This window comes from Beta vulgaris, chromosome 3 (genome assembly GCF_026745355.1).
Source record: "Beta vulgaris subsp. vulgaris cultivar EL10 chromosome 3, EL10.2, whole genome shotgun sequence".
NCBI classification, from domain to species: domain Eukaryota; kingdom Viridiplantae; phylum Streptophyta; class Magnoliopsida; order Caryophyllales; family Amaranthaceae; genus Beta; species Beta vulgaris.
In genome coordinates this window covers 14,509,495-14,514,859 of record NC_079204.1, presented here as the reverse complement: position 1 = coordinate 14,514,859, position 5,365 = coordinate 14,509,495, and the positions used below count along the sequence as shown (strand labels likewise).

Genomic DNA, 5,365 nt, shown 5'->3' with positions numbered 1-5,365 from the left:
GGACGCATGGACCAATTCTTTTTTTTAAGAGGGTCAAACTGTTCAGATTATGAGGGAAGATTTCCTGAATTTTTTTTAGACTTTGTAACACCTGACCAATCCGGAGTTGATTCTATCGTCACCAATGTGCATCCAAGGCCAACAACTGTCCTCAATAAGCAACACATGTTCTTCCGTTGCATCTTGTCATCACTCATGCGCACCCCGAGAAACTTCCCAGTAGATCACCCATCTCTGGACTACTCCAAGCCAATCACGCTTAACTATGGAGTAACTAATGAACTGAGCTCTCTAAAAGAAAGATGCATCTTGTTGGAATGAGTTGCCTGCTAAATTCCTTTAAATCAATCATGAGGGTTATTACACATTTCTTGACCAACAACAATTGCCATTAATATATTTTGACGAGAGAAGGGAGGATGAGAGAGGAGGAGGAAAGGGAGGAGGGACGTGAGAGAAGGAGGAAAAGTGAGGAGGGACGTGAGAGAGGAGAGAGAATGAGGGATAATATATTTTAACGATTCCCGCTTAATATTTGAAGCCCGCAAACTTTTTTATTTCAAATTTTTTTAAGAAGGGCTGCGCTTTTCTTCAAAAGCGCAGCCCTTCACTTAGTACGACTGCGCTTTTAAGAAAAGCGCAGCCCTTCTTACCTACAGAAGCGCTGCGCTTTTCCTAAAAGCGCAGCCCTACTAAGTAAAGGGCTGCGCTTTTTAAAAAGCGCAGCCCTTCCTGCGCAGCCCTTTCTTTTTTTTCCCCTAGTGAAAAGACTAATTTTAGTGACATGTTATTATGCAATGAACTTATTGTGAACTTAATGCAATTGTCCAAATTATTTGAATTTAGCGTTGAAATATTATTTAGGTTTTCTATTAGCAAAAATAAACATTTGTGGTGATGAAAAGCAGTAAATAATACAATCATGCATATGAATATGATTATGAATAATATTAGAAAAGAAATAAAAATATTAAAGATTAAGCGACGAGTGCGGGGCGACATCTATGATGGGGGTGGGGGTGCCCTTATTGAAACGATCCATATGACAAGTAAATTGTTAATTAAAAATGAATTAAATTGAGATTGACACTGTAATAATACATTTATCGCCTGGGTCTTGTATAACGATGTGCAAAAGCAGCAATCTTGAAGCTTGAAATATGAAATTTGAATGTATGAATGTGTTTAAATGTATTTGAATGTGTTTGAATATGTATTATGAGTTTTGGAGTATTTAAGAATATTATATTATGAAGTGTTATGATCGTAAGGAAAAAGTATAAAAAACGTTCAAAAACTAAGTTATTTATAGGCAAAAGAAACCGAACACGACGCAAAGATTTTAAGCGTAAACTGTCCGATAGAACAACTGTACGCTAGGTGCACGACCAGTGTGTCTCACGCATTGGCTTTGCATTTTTTGTTTTTGTGTACGGCATTGACGTTGCGCGCGGGTAATATGTTGCTTTAGACCCAATGTTAATTTGGTCAGGTTTTTTTATCGTTTTATGATTATTATTTTTTTTTTGATGAATTTTATCTTTTGAAACGAAATCAACTATCTTTAGGAATAAAAATCTATTTTTCGAAAATATCCTTTAAAAATATAACTTTTGGAAATGATTAGTGTTGTAGCCTAAAATATCAACGGCTATAAATGGGACACGTTGCTCCATACAACCTACTCGTGGCACTTTGTTGCTGTAGTAAAGTACATGGTCCAGAAAGGTGCATGGCCTAAAGTACACCTTTTTGAATAAAGAGGACCTTCTGGCAACCTATACTCAGGCCCAGTAAAGGCAAAGGACATCTTTATAGAATGGATGATGTGTACTCTCCAATCAATGATCGCCACGTATCATAATATTATTGCTTAGCCAATCAGATGCTCTCAAATTAGGGTGACATCAAGGTACAACATTCTTTTCAAACACTATAAATAGTCCTCGAAATCAGGGGAAAGGTACGTTTTTCAAAGCAGTGTACTGTTATTTAGCCATAAATTCTCTCTCTCTCTCTTCTTATAATTTCTTTCTCTCTCTAAAAGTTTCCGTTACACTCTTGATACCTGACTTAAGCTTCGGAGGGGGAAATACCGCCCAAACCTCCAGGGTGGGTCCCTTTTTGCAGGTTTAAAGGTGGAGCTCAGGTTCGGGTTCTTGAGTTCAGGCGTTGTTGCACAAGTCTCCTATTTGGAACCTACTGTAGGAATAGTAGTATTTTTTACGAGTTTAGCACTACGTAACATATAGTGTCGTCTTGGGGAGACGCAACAATGACTGATTGTTACTCATCCAATGTTGCTAGAAACCGGAGATTTGAGATCCAAGTGGAGGGTATAGTAGGTGATGAAAGGCCACCGAGGGGGAGAGATAGGCCCTTGCTGTTGTCAACCATTCTGGATGAAGTAGGGAGCCTATCATTCAAGAAAATCCTATGCGTCCAGTGACGGCTGCCCATCTGGAAACTGTCTTGAATAATTTTCAGACAGGATGGTGATATTATGATTTTATAATAGATTTTCTCCCCTATTCATGTGCTAAAAGTTTGGTTATGGTGCTCTTAGGAGCCATTTGGTACTAACTCTCTCCTCTAGTTGTGGTTTGCTGTTTTGTATTGATTGTAGGTTTTAGGTAGCTATTACCTACCTTAATGATTGCACACTGGATTAGAGAGGTTGGACGCTGAATTTCTAGATCCCGAGGATGCTTTCGGACTTTGAGCAAAGGACGAACAAGAAACGAAGCTTATGCTGACCGGCCCGACAGGATCGGGCGGCCCAGCCCGATCGGGCAAAGAGACAACTTTATGGTTCTGCTGCGGGCCCGATCGGGCGTTCAACGCCAGTCATATTCGGTTTCCCCGATCGGGCGACCTGACCGACGTCGGGCGCCCCTGCAGCACTCTGCCTGCCATGTTATCAGACCGCCCGATGTCATCGGGCGGGTCAGCCCGATCTCATCGGGTGACTGATGGTTTGGTTTTTTTTCCTTCGCTTTGGAGCCCGATGCCATCGGGCACTTTGGCCCGATCGGGCGACTGACGAGACGCGTTTTTTAATGATTACGGGCCCTTCTTTCGAGACTTTTGCTATTGTTTTAGGGCTTGTATAAATAGAAAAATCAGAATTATTAGCTCCTATCTAGTTTTTATTATTAGTTTTCTCTAAAGAGTGTTTCAAGAACCTTAATTTAGTGCTTTGTGATTTCAATTCAAGATCAAACCTTTTGCTTATTCATAGTTCAATATAATTCGGTAATCTTTCTTCATTAGTTTTTTGTTATTTCTTCCATTGTTAATTATATTATATTTTTTTGCCATGTTTCAAAGTATGAGTTTTTATATAATTCTTGTTATTGTTTTCATGATTATGAGTGAGTATCTATATCTAGAATTGTGGAGATCTATGTATGCAATGAGGGATTGATAGATTAGTTTGATTATCTTGTATTTCAACTTTTCCTTTGATTGATTCTTCATGCTAGGATTATAAGTTAGGCCTGATTTATATTTCTATGTTGCAATACTGAATCTACTTCGAGAGGAGAGATACCGTATAGGCTTTCAATTATTAGGCAAAGTGACCCTTGACTATGCGAGAGCGGCTGGGTGATCTTTGAGGGAGGTAATGTTCGAGAGAAATTACATGTGCCCTAGACAGTTGACTTACTAGGTGGTTATTATTTATCCTTGATTTCCCGAATTGTATGCATAGTGATCCATGATTCTAGTACTTTATAATATATTTACACCTTCATATTTAATTCTGCTATCTGTTTAGTTAGTAACACAACCATTCATCTGATTTCGTTAGGTAATATTAGAGTTCAGATACGATATTATAACTTCTCCCTGTGGATTCGATCCTGACTTCCCTGACTACTAGTTAGTGGACCTTAGGTTATTTTTGATTAGGTGATACGACTTTAGCCTATCAAATTTTGGCGCCGTTGCCGGGGAGACGGTTTATTTTATTTTGTCTGAATTATAGTATTAAACTAACCTCTACTCTGAAGAACACCTGTTCTTTGGAGCATCTCACGTTTGTTTTAGTGTTTTTGGTGTATGAGCAGGAAATTGAAATCCCAAATCTCATCCCGTTCGATCCGAGATTGAAAAGACCGCTCGTAGACTCAAAAGAAAACTAAACAAGCTAAGCTGTCTGCAGGGACACCCTCCCAAAAGACACCTTCTCCACCATCTTCCCCACACAAGAAAACCCCCACCTCACCTATTACTTCAACATGGGTGAGAATGTTACTCGAACCTTCAGAGACTATGCAAAACATCTCCTGATAACGTGCCTACTGGGGTACGGATGCCCACTATTGCTGCTACAAATTTTGAGATCAAGTCTCATGTTCTGAATATGGTTCAGAACAATCAGTTCGCTGGGTTACCATCTGAAGACCCAAATCAGCACCTGCAGAGATTTTTACAGTGTTGTGCTACTCAGAAGCAAGCTGGTGTTACTCCTGATGAGATGAAACTCCTCCTATTTGGTTTCTCTCTGCGCGATAAAGCTTTGTTCTGGTATAATAAGCTGCCTTCCACCACACCACCTGGCCAGAACTTTCCAAGATTTTCTATCAAGTGGTACCCTTACCAGAAAACTGCAGATATGAGACATGCTATAGTTACTTTCACCCAAGATCCTGGTGAATCTCTATATGAAGCTTGGGAGCGGTTCAAGGATCTGCAGCGTCTATGTCCTCATCATGGTTGACCAGTGGTACTTGTGTCAGATTTTCTACACTAGAGTTGATGCAGATACACGACGGGTAATTGATGGAGCATCTGGTGGGTTCTTCATGGATAAAGCAATTGAGGAAGGGTATGAACTTTTGGAGAAGCTAGCATCTAATCAAGCCTCTACCATTCGTTCCTCTTTGAAAAAGGGAGGTAAACATGATGTTGAAGCCATTTCCTACTGTCTGGCAACTAGCTGCTCTAACTCAGAGAAAATTGATTCCCTGAAGTTAGGTAATGATTCCTCCCACATGAGTGTTAATGCGATGGCTAGTGCTTCTAACTATAATGTGCATAATGTGATGCTTGTGGAATATCTGGGCACAACTCTCAAGAGTGTCCTGCGCTGGGAAATAACTGTGAGGCCGTCAATGCTTTCCAGTCACAACCTAGGAACCAGTTCAACCCATATTCCAACACCTATAATCCTGGGTTAACACCATCCAAACCTCTCATATAGGAGTACTAATGTGTTGAACCCTCAACCTCAACAACCATATCCGCCTCAACAACAGGGTCAACAATACCAACCTCCACAACAAGCTCCACCTGGTTTTCAGAGAAATCAAGCACCTCCACAGCCTGCTCCTACTGCTGACCCAGCCATGACAGAGTT

At 40.2% G+C, this 5,365-nt stretch overlaps 1 non-coding gene across 1 annotated transcript; it reads right to left on the bottom strand.

Moving 5' to 3' along the window:
- Window positions 1-4,619: 4,619 nt before the first annotated feature.
- On the bottom strand, window positions 4,620-4,724 carry LOC125496242 (small nucleolar RNA R71). Its single transcript, XR_007272938.2, has one exon. It is a non-coding gene; the product is annotated as a small nucleolar RNA R71 (small nucleolar RNA).
- Between the last annotated feature and the right edge of the window lie 641 nt (window positions 4,725-5,365).